At 46.6% G+C, this 23018-nt stretch overlaps 1 long non-coding RNA gene across 1 annotated transcript in view; it reads left to right on the top strand.

Annotated features, from left to right (window-relative positions):
* Positions 1-16867, top strand: part of LOC144761916 (uncharacterized) — a 52157-nt gene extending 35290 nt beyond the window's left edge. Inside the window, exon 3 of the long non-coding RNA XR_013595946.1 lies at positions 16573-16867. This is a non-coding gene — a long non-coding RNA (uncharacterized LOC144761916). The remainder of the gene's footprint in view (positions 1-16572) is intronic.
* Positions 16868-23018: the final 6151 nt, after the last annotated feature.

Below are 23018 nucleotides of genomic sequence, written 5' to 3'. Positions count from 1 at the left end.
ACCCAACACAAGTTGTGTGAGTACCTTTTGTATGTTGTTTGTTCTTATTGTCCTGACGAAAGCTCTTCAGACCCGGCTGGGCCAAAAGAGCTGAAACATGTTGACGCATCCATATATACATAGATATATGGTAATCTAGTTACCCGATTACATTCATATATCGAATTCTTTTAATACAGTGTCAACCTTTTTTATTAAAATCTTTTCGGTGACACACTGTTTTTAATTGAAACCTTTTTTTCCTTTTCCCTATCATTTCTGGACACTTCTACCTGAACCAGAGGTAGCCTCGGGTGAGGCAGGCATACCGCACGTTATTTGACAACCCTATGACTATGCCATGACTCCTGGCGGGGCGGAAAAAAGATATACCGCATCGAATGAACCAGGCTGTCTATGAGGGTTGTCAAAGCTTATCCAATGGTTAAGTAGACACTAGTGTCCATTCCCATTTTTGATTAACTCAGTATTGAACTAGGGGAACCGAATGGACTTTGAATCCTCTTCCCTCCCTTTTGATATAAAGCAATTGTTCGATCTCCTCGTCCCTGGAGTGTCCTGCTCCTTCCATGGTGGCCACTCGTTCACCGAGGCTATCAACCTCTCTCCGTACTTCTCTGACTTCCCCGGCTACCTCCTGCTTCCGCGTTTGGAAGTCTTCGCGCAGGGAACTGAAGAGAGATTCCAGGAACGACCTGGTGACCGGTGGTTCCCTACCTTCGGCCTCCAATGGGCTTCTTGAGGGGCCCGGCGAGTGCTGTCCTTAGTCTTGTTTCGTCGTTCCCCTGTTCAGCATTTCGGGCAACGTCCGCTCCCCTTTCTTGCCCCCTCTGTTGCCGGCCATTGTACTCGCTGCCCCGTCCTTCACCGGGTTTGCCCGTTATGCCACTGCCTGGCCAGTCTCGCACCCGGCCCTCTGGAGCGTCACTAATCGGGCTGCAACCTCCTTCGGCCGAATACGCTTGTTTTAAGAGGCCTTACAGAGTCTATACCGGCCCTAGCCCCTTTTCCAATTCCGGACAACGTCCCGTAAGCAGCGCTCCAACGGACCCCGTGTAGGCCCCAGGCCGCGTCAGCAGGCCGCCATTGCTCCTTACGCCACGGTCCCCCAGGGGGTGCTTCCGTCCACCAGCTCCTATCGTTTCCAGCCTCGGTACTCCGCTCTCCTGGATGTCCGCCGGTGTCGTTTCTGCGTGCCAACTTTGTCCCGGGTGACCACCTCTGGCCGTTGTGTCCGGAACTCCAGGCCCGGAGTTCTCCGGCGACACCACTTCACCTCGTGCTGGCTCAATCAGGGGAGGCCCTATCGTGTGTACCCCGACCTCTGATCACTTCGCCCTCCAGCCTCTGTCCCTGGTGAGTTCCCTCCTTGGCGTGATCCGGACCCCCGGCCAGACCAGGCCGCACGATTCGGCGCCCGCCACGTGGCGCACCGCTGAAGGGACGGGCCGGGTGCGCACCTTCCGCATCGTAGACCGCTTCTCACAATGGCCGTCCCTGGTCAATATTCTGTCCGCCTACGATGTTTTATGGCCACCAGAGGTCCGGTCGGGCATGTGAGGGCCCCGTGTTCACCTATATCGTTTGACTCTAGGCCGGTTGTCTCTCCCGCCGCTCCTCACCGAGGCCTCGCTGTGCTGGCGGAGATGAATCAGGGCCCGCCGCGTCCGCAGGCCTCCTTGCAATGTCGCTACAGGGAGCCGATTTTCGGGGCACCCCCTGTCGATGCCGGTGCCTTCTCCCCTCCCCGCCAGTAGCCGTTTCCATCGCCGCTCAGCCTGGGGTAGGGGCTTGTGCCGCTGAGTCTGTAGGCCGCGTCCCTGGCGTTGCATAGAGGTCTCCGGCCGGTGAGACGTTCCGGTGCCGTCGCCGGACGTCTCCGGGCACCCCACCGCCCCGGGACCTCTCCACCTCTGGCGCCCCCGAAGTCCTGCCTCCACTGTCCGGCAGTCCGCGGCACTCGGTTCTGCCTCGAGCCGGGCCTCGATGCTTCCCTTTCCCCCAGAGGGCTTCGGTTCAGGGCTCCGCCTCTGCTCCGCTCCGGCTGTTGTCTCTCTTCGGAGCCACTCCGCTGCAGCCTCCCCGGAGAGTGTGGGCTCAGCGACGGACCAGTGGTCGCTTCTCCGACTCCGCTGCCATTTCACCGTGGATCGGGGGGAGATCTGCGCTGAATCACGGCTTAAGGGCTCCGGTTCGGGGGAGCCTGCAGAGAGTGCGACCGCTTACCTCGCCATCTTGGCCACGCCCCCCTCGGTTATTTCCAACCCGACTGTGTAATTGAGGTCGTTAGCACGCGTTGTCGGTCTTTTGGCTTCCTCCATTCAAGCGATCTTCCCGGCCCCTCTGCATTACAGAGCTTTGCAACGCCTGAAGATACGTCATCTCCAAAAAGGCCTCCGCTATTCGGACCAGATTCCTCTCTCGGAGGAGGCAAGGTGGGAGATGCAATGGTGGCTGGATCACATGGATGCTTGCAATGGGCGAGCCCTGTTCGGCTCCTCGCCAGAGATAGTGATCGAGTCAGATGCCAGTCGATGGGGTTGGGGAGCCCGGTGCGGCCCAGTCTCGACAGGGGGTCGTTGGTCTCCTCAGGAGCTCACTCTCCACATCAACTGTTTGGAACTCCTGGCGGGCTCCTTTGCGGTCCGTTGCCTCTATCCCCTTCAGTCCAACTGCTGTATACTTCTCCGAATGGACAACGTATCGGAAGTCCACTATATCAACAAACTGGGCGGCACTCAGTCGAGGTTACTGGCGGAGATTGCCAAAGATTTTTGGCACTTTTGTCTGCAACAGAGGATCACAGTTATTGCAGAGTATCTGCCCGGCCGCAACAATCAGATTGCGGAATGGAATTCGAGACACCTGCGGGATTTCAGCAACTGGAGACTCCATCCCCGCGTGTTCCGCCGCATTCTCCGGACTTGGAGCCAGTGCCAGATAGATCTATTTGCCTCTCGCCTCAACACCCAACTCCTGCTGTTCTTCAGTTGGAGACCGGATCCGGAAGCCCTCGCCACGGATGCCTTTCTGCAACCGTGGCCATCGACTCTGTGTTATGCCTTTCCCCCATTCATGATGATTCCCAGGGTACTGGCTTGCATGACGCGCTATCAATCAGAGCTGATCCTGATTGCTCCTCTGTGGCGGGCTCAGGCGTGGTTCCCGGTTCTCCTGGAGATGTCTTGTGCAGTGCCGCTCCTTCTTCCCCAGAAGTGGAATCTCCAGCTAGATCCTCTTCACAATCCGCATCCCCTGATTCTGTCAGGCTCTCTCCTGCTCCTTGCGTGGCGGATTTCTGGGAACGTTGGTCGGTCCCGGGCCTTTCTGCAGACGCTTCCAGGTTCATTAGTGATGCCTGGTCTCCCAATACCCACAAACGCTACAGGGGATTTTGGAAGCGTTGGTGTGACTGGTGTGTTTAACGGAAGGTTGATCCCACTTCAGCAGATGTCTCTGTGATGGTTAATTTTTTGGCCTCCCTTGCTTCTTCTGGTTTGGCCTATCGCACAGTGAACAATTTCCGTTCTGCCGTTTCCGCGGGCCATCTCCACGTGGATGGAAAGCCGGTGGGTGTACACCCTTTAATTACTAAGTTGCTCAAGGGCATCCGTCTGGCTAACCCTCCACGTCCTAAATACGTCTCTTTATGGGACGTGTCGGTTGTATTACGTTTTCTGGAGGCCTGGCCTGCCAATTCTTTGTTGTACCGTAAACAACTGTCGGCCAAGCTCACTATGTTACTGTGTCTGGTCTTCTGCAAGCGGGTATCTGATGTCCGTGCTTTGGATTTGGCCGGTCGCAGTTTTACGCCTGAAGGCGTCATGTTTCGGCTATCTCGCCCTACCAAAACGAATACTGCATTCATTACTTACCCTTCTTTCCCCGCCCATCCCAACCTTTGTGTTGTTCAGTGTCTCAAGGATTATGAGGTAAGTACTGCTTTGTAGTGTAGCTCCTATTTTCCCAATAGGCTCTGCGCATTGGAATAGTACCTACAGCAGTAAAGGCCTAGGCCAGACGTTAACTAGGTCTACTACTGTCGATACTAGACTTAATTTTTGGGTTTGCCAGCTAAGCTCAGAGTTCGCTAGAAACTTTCTCGAATGTTCAAGGAAGGATTAACTTCCCTGATTAGACAAGAAGGGATTTAGTTTCTGACAACCATAGAACATGACAACTTTGCTCTCCCCTAATCAAGAGTCAATCTCAAGAGTCGTGTGAGCACAAGGCAATTATTTTACTCAGTCAGTACGTGCATTCTTAGTCTCATCAGAATGTAGAGAAAAGGAAGAGACGGGCGTGTTCAATAAAAAGGTGTTATTTATTGATCAGTCTCTTTTCTCGTACAAGAGAAATGGATCGATATTATTGCAATACTTATAGTTAAGTAAAGTGCATACATTAGAAGCAATAGTATAAAATAATACTGTAAAAACATTGATATGGTTTCTGAGCCATATGATGTTTAAAATGATTAAAATATATTTACATACACATATACATTTGACTAAACGTACTCAACTGGTGTTTCTAAATACGCCTACCCCGTGTACCTGACCTAAGTCTAATGCGTGGGCGGGAATAGAAAGTTACAGTTTAAGTTAAGTTTGTTTTTGCCAAGTGAATAACTAAAGAATTCTCTGTGAGGGGTTATTCAGTTCTGTACCTGGAAGTTAGGATGAATGAGGAATGGTATCTCTTTCTCTGCTCTCGATATTCCAGGCTGCCTGCGAGGGCTGCCCGAAAGCGCCGGTGCTGGGTCTCTCGGCTTGAGATAGCAGCGCGTCTCTCAGCGCGTCAGGAAGGCGGGGCTGCTGCCAGCGGGGTCTGCTTCTGCTCTCGGCTTCGGCAAGTATGGCTGCTCCGTCTTGTCACCACGCGTGTCTTTGCATAGGGCAAGGTCGGCAATATTTATACCTTAAAGGTGCCGAGATTGACGTAAGGATGGACATAGATACGTCAATAAAGATGTCATACGACTTGCTCGTTAGCACATTCTTTACAAAAGTTCTCTGTGAAATCAAAACAATGGCCGCACGGATTTTCCAGGTTGTCATAGGTTTGATTTGTTATGAGAACGTCGTATGCCTTATCAGGGGCTGGAGGAATGTCGCTTGTCTAATTAGATCTCAAGCGTTATGACCTAATCAGATAACACGTTCCTGTGCCGGAGTGTGACTGCGTCAGATAACGGTATCTGCATCATGGGGGTTTTCTTGTCTCATGGGCTGACTGTTAGTTAACTTGATAGTTAGTTTAACCAGAATAGGGTCAGGAATAGGGGGACTGATTCAGAACCTATAGAAATACACGACACCCACTCCACGCTAACTATGGTCATATCTACTAATCTATGCATAGTATAACATAGTACAACATACTATAGAGTATAGTGTATACCTTACCACCCCAAAATACATAAATGCATTTCGAAATTTTCAAATATACTGAAAAATTGCAGTCATATATATTGTATGCACTTAAGCTATGAATTAAATGCAAAAGTAAACACGCATTTTTATGCATTATTGCTTATCGGTATATGAGAAATACACATGAAATGGCTCTTAATATGGCTATACAGAAAGGAAGTCCGAGACCATTTCATCACATAATAAAATATTTGTGAACCTACCAGCGGGCAGCTAAAGTCTATAAAGTATCTAAAAATAGAAATTTTAGTTCTCTAGGAATAGTTTCTTACTTTAAGCAGAAGATCAGTGTCCCGGGAAAAAATATGTAGAAAAATATTTTAAGGGGCATGCTGAAAAAATTGCTGTCCGTGAACTGGAGTGAAATTGTTCATGTGACTTTATTTTTAAAGTTGAAGGCCGAATTCAGGGAACGCCGTGTGCGAGTTTACTCAAAAGTCTCTATTTCTGTTCTGGAGAGAACACCATATCATTCAGGCTTTCGAAAAAACTGTCAACAGCTTCATGGGAAAGTTCCACTAAGTCGGAAATAGGTGTAACCATGCATTCGTGCGCATGATTGTCTCCATTGACATTCTGATTCGCATTGCTGACAGAAGGTCGTACCTGTTCGATGCTGCTTTCATCTTGAACTTCACTACTCTTCAATCGCAGTGGTGAAGATTCCAGGAATGCCGTCATCAGGATTGGCAGCCTTTGAGGGCAGCACAAAGCGTGAACCTTGGTAGGAACCAACAGTGTATCTGCATCCACCGGCGCATCCGATTGTAGCGTCAGACAGGTGTCTAACACGCATTCTTCTCCGCATAGCAGACACCTTAGTACAGGTAAAACACACCTTTGCCACATTGGTCGAAATGATAGAAACCAAGTCATGTTCAGGTCTCTAAGCCGGGAGAGTCCCAGGATTTTTGATATCCGGTCCCGGTATCCAATGGCTAGGATCGTATCTTCCATTGTCGCGAGAGTTTGATCTGTGACATGGGTTGCCATAACGAAAAATAAGGACTAGGAATAGGATTCCTGCAATTAGTCCCAGGATCAGGAGAAGTCCGCCAAAAATCGAATGGACGAAATCTGGAAAAATACCCAGTATGGCTTTGAATGGTGTTAATGCCATCGAAAATACTGTCTTAAATACCTTTGAGACCCCAGTGGTATCAGAAATATTTAAGATTTCGCTTAGGATTTCCGCAAAATGTACGGGGGAATTAGTTGATAATAATGTATGTATCTCTGCAGTCGTCCTTGCGACTTGTAGATCATACGTTTCTTTTGATGACGTGAGCCTTGTAGGCGTCTGAAGAAGCACTGTTTTCATTCTGCTTAAAGTGTCTATTCGAATAGAAGTAATTTTCAAACTGGGTCATGCCCTTGCCTCCCTGTCTGGAAAGGAGCTGGGGAATAAAGAGCGTCCACAGCACTTGACCTCCGCCGTCGTAGTGACTAGATAAGGAGTCCCGGGCATAAGACTGCAACATCTGCGGTCTACAATAAGAATGTAACTCCCATTATAGAGTCTTTGAAAGAATGGTTCTATTTCAGTTGCAGGTGCGCCTTGCTGGTGACATGAAAGGTTGTATGAATTCCCTTCACAGGCTCCATGCAAACTAATTCCGTTACACAGAAGCGTGCCGCTTAGTGACATAGCACAATTGTTGCCACTAAGAAACACTTTCTGTCCTTTATTACTGACACATGCATGTGAATAGGGCAGGTTCCAAGTTGTTTTAAGGTACCCCTTTCCCAATTTCTCGTACATGCCAGCCTGTATATATTTTTGGCAGTATTGAAACCTGAAGGTTGAGATTGGAATATTTATGATTCCGTGTATTATCCATTCACTGACAGGTCGTTCTGACATTGTCATTGGTAATCTTTCTAGTTTTTCAATGCTCAAGATTGTATAATCAGCACCCTTTTGCGCCATACCGATTTGTCTATCAGTAAGGTTAAAGATTTGAAATAGTGACGTTGTGTTGATTAAACGCCAAGGCACATAGCCTGAACGCAGATTTTGTAACGTCCAGCCAAGCTGTACAATGGAACGCAATTGTGACTGACCATGTTGTAATAACAGTAAGTCTTGCGATAATATATCGATTGCTGAAGACACAATGCTGTCCAATGAAAAAATTCTGGAGGACAGAGTCATTAACCCATTGTCCACTACAGAAAGTGATTTTTCCAAATTGATACGGTCAATTTCCCGTATTCTTTCTGCTGTTTCAATTTGAGTAACCTTCCAGGCCTCATTGTATGCTGCATATACAGAGGCTGCTATGAAACGCTTTTGACGCTGTTTGCGTGGTCCCATTATGAAATCACGCAAGTCAGCACCATCAGTAAGTAAAGTTAGGTGTTGCTTAATTTCAGGCAGTGTGGAAGTCTGTAGCCATTGAAGGCATAATTTGCCCACACTGTAGGTTGTTATTATCCCTGGGTGATGTCTTTGGGGATATCTAGGGTCTGGCCTGGTCATTTTAAAACCCTGTGTTTTATTCAGGAATCTATCTTGACAGTTATTTGTATCTGTGGGCCAGATCAACCATTGTTTCCAATCAGGATGTGTTCTGTTTTTGTTTAATATATGGTTTACGTCTATCTCTTCATCTGTATCAGAGTTATTGCTAAACATTGTTGGCTTTGGAATAGACGGATTATTTAAATCTTTGATTTTGGCTAAGCCAAGACAGGTGGTTTGTTGAACAGTGTCATTTAAAAATATCATTTGTTCTGGGATCATGCAGGCTCTAAACAAAGCTTCTAAACCCTGTACTTGCCATTCTTTTGTACCCCAAACACTTTTCAAATCAACATTTTTGTCCCAATAATCAAATCCAAATGTATTCATTTTTTCAAAGAATGAATCTGAATATATCAATTTTGTGTTGGTTATCATGGTTTTCATCCCTGTCTTGTTTGACAATTTAAAATAAAATGTTTCAGCATTACTTATGTTAAAACCTGAAAAATATGAATATTTGTCATACACGGTTCTAGAGCTCCCTTTTGGAGGTGTAGCGCAATGTTCCCATTGATTATAATTTAAAACATTTCTAGGTTGTGCAGATTTATGCAAAAAATGGTTACCATAATGGTTATAGCAATACATACTATCATAATTTGTAGAACCTTGCAAATAATCATGTTTTGTAAATTTAGCAGACATTACTAAGTCAGACATCATGTTGTTAATACTCTCGAAGTCCCAATCATCAGCAAATGAGTTTGGTTTTGCAAAGTCACTCAAAGAGATCTTGATTTGGTGTGGATATTTCAGGATCTCGACCGGACCATAAATTTCATAGTCAGTGTTGTCCCAGGCTACCCCACCAGGTATAGGATTGGCTGTGAAGTTGGCTGAAGAGAGTTCTGAAGAAAGTTCTCTTTTCTCGACGTGTGAAGATGTGTGTGGTTTGAGGACCAAGTTGATGTTCTGACTTGCTGTGTCCATTTTAGCATATTTTCCCTCAATGAAGCGTCCCAAAGTAAATACCATGATGAGCCAAAGTATGAGGATACATGCACCAAAACCCACCCAAAATTCAATCCATGGAGAAACCAGATATGTTTCTTTCAGATGTTTCAAAAGTTCCTTAGCTTTGTCTTTAAAGGATTTTGATGATGGCTGTGTCTTTGATTCACTGAAGCCGTCAGAGGAATCATCGAAGTTGATGAAGTACCCGGATGCAGTTCTGTCAATTGTTCCAATTGCTTCAGGATTTTTGTTCCTTGCATTTTCACTTGGTACTTCAGTATAGATTGGTGTGTCTCTGCTAAATGTCTCTATTTGGGTTTTCAGAGGTCTTAGTTCTATTGCATTGTTGCATAGTCCTTCTTGTTCTTCTGCAGGCGTTTCGAATGTGATGAGCCTTTTTGATAGGACCTCTGTGCTGGTAGCAAACCTTGGTGTTCTGCTACTTATTGGGAGTCCACTTGGCCTACTGTTTGTTATCGGCCACATGTTGTGGTTTTACCAGGTCGATGGATACAACTCGGTTCTCCTTTTTTCCAGCAAGTGGCGGTAGTACAACTGATCTTGTCCCGTTGACAGACAAGACAGGAACTGCTTTTCTGTAAGAAGGCCCAAATTCCTTCTTTACCGCGATCTTCTCCCTGACTAGATCCCCGACTTTTGGAATCCAGACAGGTCTTGCTGGGACAGGTGGTGATTCTTCAGTGGTTGTTGGCTGTTGTTTCAACTGTATGTTGCTCAGGTCTTTTCTTGTTTTGTTTAAGTCCTGCAAAATAGCCAAACGGTCTTTGACATCAAAGGTTTTTTCTATTACCACTGAAGTCTGACTATCAAGGTCAGAGATCAACATCCTAGTTCCGAATAATAATTCGTACGGACTGAATCCCTTCAGAGAATTTCCTGGCAAGTTATTTAGACTACGTTGGACACTTATTAGATGTTTGACCCACCCAGCTCCCGAACCTAATACCTTTCCATTATAGATTGCTTTCTGCCTTGGTTTTTTCTTTACACCATCCCGTACCCTCAGGAAGGAAGTGAGAAGATTCCCGCTGGGCTGTGCTCATTTGGCCATGTTTCCCCCCCAGGCTGGATTGCCTGAGTGAAAACAATGGTCGAACGTAGCATGCTCTTAGCGTATATGCCATTTAGACTCGCAAATCTTGTATAATAGTCCGGACGTCAGCCGAGTGCTGGTGATCTGCATTATAAGTGGAAACTAGCCTGTATATGTTAATCGCAAGCCATTCTTTTTGCTGGTAATATTATGTGCCTTGATACGACGAGGTATTAAACTGCTTCTCTCCCCACTGCGATCTCTGTTGCAGTTTGGGCAGTTTTTTACAAACATGGTGTAGTGCAGGCTCATGCCTGGCCACCAGTACCGTGATTGTAATTCTTCCAGAGAATCTTTTAATTTAAGGTGTCTGTGACCCTCGCCCATGTGTGCGTCTGCGATTAACAAGTTTCTCCTGTCCATGTTTGGAATCACTCTATCCCCCACTCCAGGGATTCGAGCAAAAGGGACGGAGTTTGCATCGATTATGTATGTATAATTGAGTGGATAGTTGATCGGTAACGCTGAGCAGTCGCCTTTTGATGACGTTTTCACCGCCAGCATTGTTTCACCGTCAATGTATTTTAATGTACGCTTTTTTCGATCTACGGGAGCCGATTTAGTGGCTGCCGCTGCGGCTGTTTCAGCCAATGAATTCCCTACAACGTGAACGCCATCACGTTGATGACTCAGTGAGTGAGTCACGTGAGTCTTTGGTAGTTCTTTTTTTCAAAAGAGCTACTTGTTCCCAGAGCAGTCTCTGCTTTATTGGTGCATCTGTGTCATCTTTGTAACCGTTCTGAATCCATGTCTGCAAATCCTTGTTATATGCTTTGACGCAGTAATATGAATCTGACACTATAAGCGTCGGGAATTCGCGATCCGCATTATCTAGCGCCATTTTCAAAGCTATTATTTCAGTTTGTAGTTCTGAATTAGTTTCTACTGAGTGTGATTTTGTTAATAGAGGTTTTAATATACCTCCGCGCCACACTTCTTTTGTAATCTCACATGTGGGGTTGTATGCATGTTCTCCCCAAACGAAGGGTTGAGCATGTCCGTCTGTATAGATTACACAGGCGTAATGTCGTAGAGGAAGAATGTCGATTGGCAGAGGATACGTCTTTTCATATTTTAGATTTTTTAATTCCTCTAGTTCTGGATCAAAGTAGTAGTATACTTTGTCCGTTGTGATTGAATTCACCCATTGTATCCATTCCGGATTCAATGTTGTTGTTGGTAAATTACACGGTGTTGTTAATGCTTCAAAGGCTGGTTCTGCTGTTCTGACTGTGATATGTCTACCGTCAGCTATGTCTTTTTCTCTAGCTATTGCGGTTTGAACTGCACGAATGATTTTTTCTGTATTACTGAATTTCTGTTCAGCTTCTGTGTACAAGTGTGATTTGAATGCAATTGGTACCTTTTCTCCTTCATTAGAAGTCAGGTATGTGAATCCGCATCTCCCTGGGATGACTCGAATCACAAGATTGCGTGTGTTATCACGTGTTTCTAATTTTGTTTTAATTAGCATGTCTGTTTGTAAGGATCTCAAAATTTCTGTGTGTGTTTGAGTCCAACTGGATCTTTTAAAGTCTGGTTTAATTAGATCATAAAGGGGTTTGACCCTTTCTGCGTAATTTGCAATGTATGTTCTTCCGAAATTTAGGAAGCCTAGAATTGACTGTAGGTTTTTTAGTGTTTTAGGAGCTTGGATTACGGCACATTTCTCTAGGAAATTGTCTGCCAGGCTTTTACCTTCACTTGATAACTCATATCCTAAGAATAGGACCGTCAGATGGGCAATTCTGGATTTTTTAAAGTTGAATTTGTAACCCTCTGCAGCGAACCCAAGTATTATGGTGTTCACTCTTTTCAAGTGAGTCTCCAAGTCATCATCTGTTAGGTAAATGTCATCAACATAAGATAATGCTTCATCATCATATAGTTGTAGTAATTCTGTTACTCTCGCTGAGAATACCCCCGGGCTGTTCTTGTACCCCTGGGCTAACCGACAGAATTGTTTTTGAGTGCCATTTACTGAGAATGCAGTTAAATATCTGCTCTCTGGTGCTATGTTTTGACAAAAGAATCCATTGGAAATGTCCAAGGTAGTTTTGTATTTTTTGCGCACTATGTTATTCATTAGGGCAGAACTGTGTGAGTTTTGTACTGCAAAGGTTTTGCAACATGTGTTAAGGTGTCGGTAATCCAAAACTAGACGGTACGAATTGTCTGGTTTGGAGACCGGAAACAAAGGATTGTTCATTTGTGAGGTGCAAGTTTCAATCACCCCCTGGTATTCTAGCTGATCTAGTATTTCATTTACTTGTTTTTTAGCTTCTTGCTTAATTGGGTACTGCCTTTGTGCAGTTGGTTGTGATTTTAACTGGATTTTGTGAGGAGGAGAATCCTCATCCCATCCTACATGATTTTTATATAAAGCAGGTGCTAAGGCCACTGCCCACTTTCTAGCAAGTGTGTATTTTTTATGAATCGGTATTTGATTCGAGAAGGCAGGCATAATTACTTCTTCGCCATGAGGGCACTCCCTGACAAACTCTGGTGGCCAGTCTTTTTCAGCTAGAAGGATGTCATAGCCTTTGGAGAGGTTATCCCAAAATAGTCCCCTTATTTTCCTAGTCTTATCTCCCTCTATACGTAATGTTATCTCGTATATCTTGTGGGGCTTGCTAACTCTGGTGTCTGCAGTTTCCACTTGAAGGTATTCATTCGTGTCCACTGTCTCCAGATGATTCATAAGGACTTTGCGAGCTATGCTCACCTCTGCTGCGCTGTCTAGCATTGTCTGAGCCCACTCTCCGTTTTTCAGTTGTGTCCTCAGTATTCTCGGCATTGTTAACTACCTTGATACTGGCTACCTTCTTTTTTGGAAATTGTAATTTCTTTTTTAGCTGAGCAGGTTCCTTGTCTTTGGACTTGGCGTGCTCTTCTGATCGTCCTCTTCTTTCCGATTTCTGCGAGGAATTCTGAAAAGATTGAGAGGGACGTGTATCAATGTCTTGATATCTATCAGGTTTTTTAATATTATCCCTATTTCTAAGGTTATATCTATTCCCAGAGGGGTCACTCTGTGGTGACCTCTGTCTTTGGTTTGGAGATTTCTCTCTTCGCCTCGGAGACCTTCCTCTGGACTGGAATTTCTTTTCTTTAGGATTGGATTGTTTATTTCCATCCCAGTTCTTTTTTGGTGAATTATTATTATTAAAAAATATTTTTTCTGGACTTGTAGTCAGTTGCGGTTTTACTGGTATTCCACCTAGACTATCTCTGCCTAGTTCTTCATAGGATTTTTCTATGATTCTGGCAATTTCAGCTGGTTGGTCTGCTATATCTGTCTCTTTTAACCTCTGGCGGATCGCCACGTTTGCTGCTTCACCTTTTATGTTGGCTAATAATATAGCCGAGACCTGCTTGAAGTCTTTTAGTAATTTCATACCAAGAGTTAAAGCAGGTTCTGGACCGTATTCATCTTGAATTTGTTTTAGCACATCTGGTATTACCGAAATGGATGGAACACCGTGCGTTTTTGTGTAGATGGAAGCAAAGACTGTACCCCAAGTGTCACAGTCCTCAATGTGTGGTGCGATTCCCATTGGGAGACATATAGTCAGAATCCTGTGTTTTTCCAGCGGGGTGGTGTCAGGAAATACCACCTCTATTTGGGTGATTTTCTGTGCCAACCAGAATGGTATTTGTTCCCGTTTAGCTGGAACTTTACCTAGGCAGGATTGGATGTTCTGTGGTGTGATTTTATTTGTGTTCCCCTGGTGAGGGGTCAGCTGTGGAAGTTTAATCGCTGGCTGAATTGTTGAAGTCCGCATTACATACTGAACTAATTGTCTATGAATTTTTAGTAGTTGTTTTAGCTGTATTAATAGCTCTGCTGCAGGCATTCTTTCGATGTCTGGATGTGGTGTGTATCCGGCTAAGACCTGCCACGTTGCTCCTGGTCTTCCTAAAGGACCGAGCCTTGTAATGTGATTATTATGTTTTAGGGCGCCATCAAATAAGAGCAAATGCTCTTGGAATTTGAGTGGTACTTCCACCTCCTCGAAAGGAGTGTACTCATTAGGAGGTTCCTCTATTTTGTAATAGTGGAAGTACTTTGTTACAGCATTTGCTGCTGGAAAATGTATCCATGAATAGTATACCTCTGTCTGCCGATATTCGTGTGCCTCAATTACGAATATGACTGTGCCACCTCTAGGTGTCAGTCCATTTTCTATAAGTTTTAAGGTTATAGATCTCCTTTTGATGACCGGAATGAGTATTATATCCGCGTCTGCTGCTTGCATGGTAGCATCAGCATCTGCGAGTTCAGTTGCTAATCTAACTGCCTCTCTTTCATCATCACTCTCTGCCATTTTACCGACAGGAAGCTTATGTCTTTTGTTTGCAGATCAGGTTTCTTATGGAACAAAGATTAGATGCACAATATTTTGGAACGGTGTATCCTTCAACGTTGACTATACCAAGAACCTTACATAGGAGTTCCCTCCTGCGAGGTTTTGGAGGATATAACCTTTCACCCACTCCAGACGTCTTTGGAGTATAATGGGAAAAGGGGTCTGAGTGAGAAAGCACGACTGAGTTACTCTAAATGTCTTACGTTAGTTTTATCGCCCTTTCCAAACGCGTTGGGCGCCATGTAGTGTAGCTCCTATTTTCCCAATAGGCTCTGCGCATTGGAATAGTACCTACAGCAGTAAAGGCCTAGGCCAGACGTTAACTAGGTCTACTACTGTCGATACTAGACTTAATTTTTGGGTTTGCCAGCTAAGCTCAGAGTTCGCTAGAAACTTTCTCGAATGTTGAAGGAAGGATTAACTTCCCTGATTAGACAAGAAGGGATTTAGTTTCTGACAACCATAGAACATGACAACTTTGCTCTCCCCTAATCAAGAGTCAATCTCAAGAGTCGTGTGAGCACAAGGCAATTATTTTACTCAGTCAGTACGTGCATTCTTAGTCTCATCAGAATGTAGAGAAAAGGAAGAGACGGGCGTGTTCAATAAAAAGGTGTTATTTATTGATCAGTCTCTTTTCTCGTACAAGAGAAATGGATCGATATTATTGCAATACTTATAGTTAAGTAAAGTGCATACATTAGAAGCAATAGTATAAAATAATACTGTAAAAACATTGATATGGTTTCTGAGCCATATGATGTTTAAAATGATTAAAATATATTTACATACACATATACATTTGACTAAACGTACTCAACTGGTGTTTCTAAATACGCCTACCCCGTGTACCTGACCTAAGTCTAATGCGTGGGCGGGAATAGAAAGTTACAGTTTAAGTTAAGTTTGTTTTTGCCAAGTGAATAACTAAAGAATTCTCTGTGAGGGGTTATTCAGTTCTGTACCTGGAAGTTAGGATGAATGAGGAATGGTATCTCTTTCTCTGCTCTCGATATTCCAGGCTGCCTGCGAGGGCTGCCCGAAAGCGCCGGTGCTGGGTCTCTCGGCTTGAGATAGCAGCGCGTCTCTCAGCGCGTCAGGAAGGCGGGGCTGCTGCCAGCGGGGTCTGCTTCTGCTCTCGGCTTCGGCAAGTATGGCTGCTCCGTCTTGTCACCACGCGTGTCTTTGCATAGGGCAAGGTCGGCAATATTTATACCTTAAAGGTGCCGAGATTGACGTAAGGATGGACATAGATACGTCAATAAAGATGTCATACGACTTGCTCGTTAGCACATTCTTTACTAAAGTTCTCTGTGAAATCAAAACAATGGCCGCACGGATTTTCCAGGTTGTCATAGGTTTGATTTGTTATGAGAACGTCGTATGCCTTATCAGGGGCTGGAGGAATGTCGCTTGTCTAATTAGATCTCAAGCGTTATGACCTAATCAGATAACACGTTCCTGTGCCGGAGTGTGACTGCGTCAGATAACGGTATCTGCATCATGGGGGTTTTCTTGCCTCATGGGCTGACTGTTAGTTAACTTGATAGTTAGTTTAACCAGAATAGGGTCAGGAATAGGGGGACTGATTCAGAACCTATAGAAATACACGACAGCTTCTTTACGTTCCGATATGCAGGGTCAGTTGTTGATTGCTTTGCAGAAGCCTTTTCGCCCCGTCACCCCGGCTACTTTGGCCCGATGGGTACGTTGGCTCATGGCGGAAGAAGGTATTGATGTTGCTGTGTTTGGGGCACATTCCGCTCGAGGGGCAATGGCCTCTAAAGCTTTCTCGATTGGGGTCACTTTGTTTGACATTATGAAGGCCGCTGATTGGTCTTCTGATTCTGTTTTTAAGACATTTTATTACAAGCCTATTGCTAATGTTGCTTCTGTGGTGGTGGATCAGCTTTAAACAAGCATAATCGGAGCCTCCTGTCCTGACATAGAATTCAAAATTTGCAAACATTCGTGACAAGAATTTTCAATTCTATTAAGGACAAGGAGGCGAGGATTATCCCACCCATTGTTGTATGCATTTATTACTGCTATACACATGTTGCATACATGCTTAATGTGGTCTATTTGCATCTACCTTGTTTTTCTACCCCCCTTCTTTCTATGCTCAATTTTTGCATAGCATGTGTATTACGGCTCTATGTCTCTTTTCAGGATCTGATCCCAAATGAGGACTTTGCAAGGATGCCTGTTTTTTCCTGCCTGCTCCTTCGGGGATTGTGGCTCCAGTACTCTTCCGTTGTTTTCCTTCTGGATGTTCCTTGGACTTCCTGGATTGGTGATGGTGTTTGCCTTACTTGACTTTCCATGTTGGATTTTCTGGTTTACTGGATCTGTTTTCACGAAAGAAAGAGGAAATGTGACTCTCTTTATGGCCTTATATACTGCAGATTCTATGGTTGTTACCCAAGTGTTCATGGGTATTGTGTTTTTTTATTTGTTTCTTTGGCTGCTGGGCATTTCATTAAAGAAATGAGAATAGCATAATCCTCGCCTCCTTGTCCTTAATAGAATTGAAAATTCTTGTCACGAATGTTTGCAAATTTATAATTCGGTGTGGGCATTTGATCACTAACTTTGACACAAGTGTATAAGATGATGCAGTAATCTGAGTGTAGCAAGCATAGGTGGTGATGCACTCACCTTACGGATCATAGCACGGATTTGGGCATTTAGTCACAAGCATATACGATGATGCGCTCATCTCACTGATCATATGATGTACCAGTCGGCTTGAAGAGAGCATATACGTGATATGCACACCTATGCTTAAGCAACACTAAAACAATAATCGGAATGCTAGTGTGCACACTGTGATACAATCACCTTAAAGAGCTATCCACAAGGTATTTTGCAAACTGTTCTCTGGGAAAATTTAGTACTAGCAACTAAATAATCAGTGACTTTCCATTCAAACGATACTACATTGTGATGATTAACATTCATCTCATCTGAATGCGGTGGTGAGAGCATACACTGTGGTACTTTTATGTATTGGTGACCATTGTAGGATATTCTGACAATTGATTACTTGACCCTGTTTTCAGGTTAGGCCGCTCCCCACGCCGCACAGCACCACCTGTGTGTTCGTGACTCAGCACGCTGCTGCGGTAAGTTCGCTACTACTGTGTTAGCTCGCTGCCCTGCCTTCTCATTATTTGTGCCTCTCCTGTAATTTTATTGTTTTGTAATTGTTATCTGTTATTTGTAATTGCTCATCTGGTCAACTGTTTCCCCTAAATTCAGTTTTGTACTGTTTTTGCCTTTTTTACCTTCTGTTTTCGCCTGCTCGTTTTTCCCACCGCTGCCTCCCCTGGGCCCCGCACCCCTGCTTGCCCATTCACCGGCCCGCTCCTGCCTCCCAGCTGCTCCTTCCTCCCACCTCCCCTTATATGGCGGCCTCTGCGCAGTCAAGAGAGCGACCAATGACCCTGTTTTCAGGTTAGGCCGTTCCCCATGCCACACAGCACCACCTGTGTGCTCGTGCCTCAGCCCGCTGCTGCTGTAAGTTCGCCGCCGCTCCCGCCTCCCAGCTGCTCCTCCCTCCCATCTCCCGTTATATAGCGGCCGTGCAGAAGATGCGCACAGCGGGTGCGCTGCTGGCGAGCCTGTCTGCGCCCACCGCGCCTGGACTGCGCCCAGCGCCAGAACCCCTGGCCCCCGTCTCCGCCACTCTGCCGCCCACACGTTTAACCCAACTTCTCTGCAAGCTCTCACGTCTCCTTCAGCCACACCACCGAAGTCCATTGGACCGACCATCGCTGCATCCAACTCACCTTCTGGAAACGCACCACCGCACCCAACAGATCCCTCTCTGCTGCTGGAGCAAAGTCACCGAAGACCAGCAAACCACCACCCTCGCCCGGATCCCACCCGCCGACCCCACCGACCCCGACACTGCCGCCCGCAACCTCAGACAGTGGATCGACGACTGTGCCGACACTCTCGCCCCGATCAGGAAACCCTCCAACAGACACACCAACAAGAAAGCCAGCTGGTTCACCAAGGACCTCCAGGCCTCCAAGCAAACCTGCCAAAAACTAGAGAAGAAATGGCACCATGAACAGACACCGGACAGCTACGCGGCCCACAAGAACGCCACCCGCAGACACCATCAGCTCATCAGATCCGCCAAAAGGGCCTTCTTCAAAGACCGCCTAGACAACAATGCACACAACAGCAAAGAGCTCTTCAACATTGTGAAGGAACTCTCCAACCCCAGCTCCAACACCAACGACATCCCAGCCTTGCAAGACCTGTGCGACTCCCTTGCCACCTTCTTCCATCGCAAGATCGCAGACATCCACGACAGCTTCAACGCCATGACCGCCCCGACAGCCAATGAGACCTCCGACCCCACGGCCACCATCCGCACCGATCCCCTGCTCACCTGGACCAACATAAACGACGACGACACCATCAAAATCATGAACTCCATCCACTTCGGCTCTCTGTCAGACCCATGCCCACACCACATCTTCAACAAAGCCATCGCCACTCCCGCCGACTTCAAACACATGTTCTGGTCATGTCCCGAGCTGGGGCCCTTTTGGGAGGAAGTAGTGGAGGTTCTAGGGGAAGTGACGGAAAGGGACCTGCAACTCACCATGGCGCATTGCATACTACACTGGTTCCCACACACTTCAAAAAACAAAGTCACTAGTAAGTTTCTGGACTTGGGGCTCATCCTGGCGAAGCGAGCCATCACGTCCCAGTGGAAGGCGTCCCGGGGCCCTGTGATAGGGCGCTGGAGGTCTGAACTGCATAAATGGGCTAGATGTGAGGGTGAGGTTCGCCTGCGGGCCGCGCTCAGGGCAGGCAACGACACAGCACTGGAGAGAGCCAGGGCGTGGGAGGGGATGGTCCTGGGACTCACTCTCGTGGACATGGAGGAGGAGGACTCCCCGGGACATAGTCCGGCTCCGGCGGAGCGCCCGTCAGACAGGGGGACAGTCTAGACCTGATTTGCTGCTTCCCTACCTTTGAGTTCCACTGTGAGGACTTACGAATGATAGCTGATAAATCCTGATGCTAAGGTCCGGATCTTGTTCTGTGGATGGGATTAAGAATCTGATTGGGCAATACTCTGGCACGCCTGGGGTCGAGGGGGGTCTGGACGGGGAGGGGAGGGCTATTAGGGGTGGTCCTGGGCAAGGGTGGAGGGGTAGTTGGGGTTGAGGGTGTTGCGGGGAAGGGGGGGGGTTTGTTCAGGTTGGGTGAAAAGAGACTCCTGGGTCACTTGGCCTTGGGACAGGGAGAAGAGTATGTTAGGACCAAAAGCAGCCATGTTATTCCTCCTCCGCTTGGTGACTAGGGGCATGAACTGAACGCTCCAGTGAAATTTTTCTTTCCAACGTGTTATTGCCGCTCAACCTCTGGGTTGTGAGCTGAATGGCTGTGTAATACTGGGGTGAGGGGCGACGCACCACCTGTGAACCAAGGAGAGATGTTGGAACATGCTGTATGCTTGTCTGATCCTGCTGCAATTAAAAAAATATTTACAAAAAAAAACAAAGCCATCGCCACCATTGCACCCCATCTCCACAAGGCCATCAACATCTTCTTCGAGACAGCGACCTTCCCGGAGAGCTGGAAGTACGCCGAGATCAACGCCTTACTCAAAAAACCCAAAGCCGACCCTAAGGATCTGAGGAACTTCCAACCCATCTCCCTACTCCCGTTCCCGGCGAAGGTTATTGAGAAGACCATCAACAGACAACTGACCCGCTACCTCGAGGAGAACAGCATCCTGGACACGTCCCAGTCCAGGTTCCGAGCAAACACAGCACCGAAACTGCCCTCATGGCCGCCACCAATGACATCAGGGCCCTGCTAGACAAAGGCAAAACCGCTGCCCTCATCCTCCTGGACCTGTCAGCCGCCTTCGACACTGTCTGCCACCACACCTGATGCACACGCCTCCCCAAAACTTGGATCCGAGACAAGGCTCTGGAATGGACCTCCTACTTGGAGGAGAAGCGTGGCTCAGTGGTTAGAGGCGGCAGACCCGGAAGCTGAGATCGACCGTGGACCAGGGTTCAATTCCCCGCCTCGGCGGGTCTCGGGCTCAAAAATTCCACAGACTCGACAATTCTCGCTCTGGTGCCTACTCAACTCACGGGGTCACACTCTGCGACTCTGGGCAATAGCTTGCTTAATCTCCACTACGGCCCCTCGCGGCGGGATGCCTGGCTTTCACCTTGTGGACACCCTGCCGGGGTTTCTCACAGGGGAATACCAGGACGGGTTCCCTAAGCAAGCGCCGGGACGCTTACGGGCAGCTGTGCGCTTTACAAGTCCAGCACATTTACATTTACATTTACATTTACTTCCTCTCCAGCAGAACCCAGAGCGTTCCCCTCCCCGCTTTCCGCTCCGAAGCCACCAAGATCATCTGCGGCGTACCCCAGGGTTCATCCCTCAGCCCGACGATGTTCAACATCTACATGGCACCGCTCGCCCACGTCGCCCGACTGCACGACCTCAACATCATCTCCTACGCCGACGACACCCAGCTGATCCTCTCCCTCACCAAGGACCCCCTCACCCCTGAAACCAACCTCCACGAAGTAATGAAAGCTGTCGCCGAGTGGATGAAGAACAGCCGTCTGAAGCTGAACTCGGACAAGACAGAAGTCCTTATCCTTGGCTCCACCCCCTCGGCCTGGGACGACTCCTGGTGGCCAACCGCACTGGGGCCAGCACCAACACCACCGACCACGCACACAACCTGGGGATCATCCTCGACTCTACTCTCTCCATGACAAAGCAGGTCCGCCGACCTTGCCACCATCCCCCGCATCCATAGAGCGACCTCCGGTGGCAGAGTGTTCTCCCACCTCGCCGCCAGGACTTGGAACACCCTCCCCATCCTCCTATGGCAGACCCATGACCTGCTAACCTTCAGGGGACTACTCAAGACCTGGCTATTGGAGCAGTAGCAGCATCCCCCCCCCCCACCGCGCCTTCGGACCCTCACAGGTGAGTAATGCCCTTTAAAAATGAACTGATTGATTGATTGAAAGTGTACAGGATATTCTGACAATATATTACTCCGGGTGTACGGCCTAGTGACGATATGGAGTCACACAGTCATATAATTTCTCTACATGGGGATCTTTGAAAATTATATTACAGCCCTAGATGGACAAACGTTTCGTCCAGCTAGGAAGTAAGCATTATTGTTGAGTGTGTTGGGGTATGAGGATCAACGCATATTTAAGTACTTACCTGTAGCCCTAGGGCCCAATGGTCAACCAATGGACGATGAATTTAAGGAAGCACTAAAAAGACTAGAGGTTAGGTTTGCCAAAAAAGTCAATATGGTCATGGCACGCTATACATTTTATACCCAACCACAGAGTGAACAAGAATCTAATGATGAATTTGTATCTAGATTTAGAGAATTGTCTGTGAAATGTTGTTTTCCTGTGATGACAGATGAGCTTATTCGAGATCAACTCATAGTTCAGTGCAACAGCAAAAAGATACAGGAAAGACTACGGGCAGGTAAAGACGCAAGCCTCAAAGATGCTGTAGACATTGCCAAAGTGATTGAGGAGTCAGAGTATTGTATGAGGGAATTGAGTTAAAGGGAGAAAGTTGGTGGTGAAGTATCAATTGTAGATATGGCCAAAAAAAAGAGAGTCCGGAAAGGGATATAAGGGATGTAATGCGGTATCCAGGGGATGTAGCAAGCTGATTAATTTGAGAACACTAATTAAGAATAATTCTAAAGGTTATAAGCAATGCAGAAGCTTATACCATGGATCAGATTCCAAACAGTGATTTATGCTTAATAAAGACTGCAGGAAATGTGGCCGTAATGGCCACTTTGCGAGCATGTGCAAGGAAAGCAACAGGACTAGCAAGGAAAGCAACAAGACTTAAGTAGGTGTAGTTGAAGAGAGCAGCAAAATGGATATGGGTGACAGAATATTAAGCGTAGATGAGATAAGTGGAGAAACAAAGATTGAGGGTGACAAGAGGAGGATGTGTAGACCAAAGGCATCGATGCGCTGGTGGGTACCAAGGTGAAACCATAGACATTTCGGGGTATATGGTGGGCACAATAAACTTTGAGAATCACAAGGTTGAAGAGAAGGTGTATATATCTGCTGATGTTCCTCCTATATTAGGATGGATGGACCAATTTGATCTGACCATCGTGATAAATCCTAGGGCACCAAATGAAGTTATGTTCGTGGAAGAATTGCAGATAAAGGATATCTTGAGTGGTGCAAGGAGGGTGTTTGAAGTGAAACTTTGATATCTTGAAGGTTATGTACACAGAATCATATTGAAAAAAGATGAAATACTGGTGCAACATAAGGTGACAAGAGTGCCATTAGCGGTGTTTTGTCGTGACTGTCTAGATAGATCACGCTCGGTTATGTGCTGCATTAAATTACATTAGAACATTGGAATGTGGAGCACTCCATTGAATTCAATAGAGTGCTCCGAGCTTCTACGGGCCGGTAAAGGCCCGCAAAGCAACATTCCAATGTTGTTTTCACAAAGGCCTCTTGGAGCCCAAGGGGATTTAAATCCCCTCGGACTCCAAGAGGCCTTTTTTATTATTTATTAGAACATTCTGCAGA

This window comes from Lissotriton helveticus, chromosome 6, assembly GCF_964261635.1.
Source record: "Lissotriton helveticus chromosome 6, aLisHel1.1, whole genome shotgun sequence".
Taxonomy (NCBI): Eukaryota; Metazoa; Chordata; class Amphibia; order Caudata; family Salamandridae; genus Lissotriton; species Lissotriton helveticus.
Note: the sequence above shows the minus strand (reverse complement) of the source record. Positions and strands in the feature narration are given on the sequence as shown.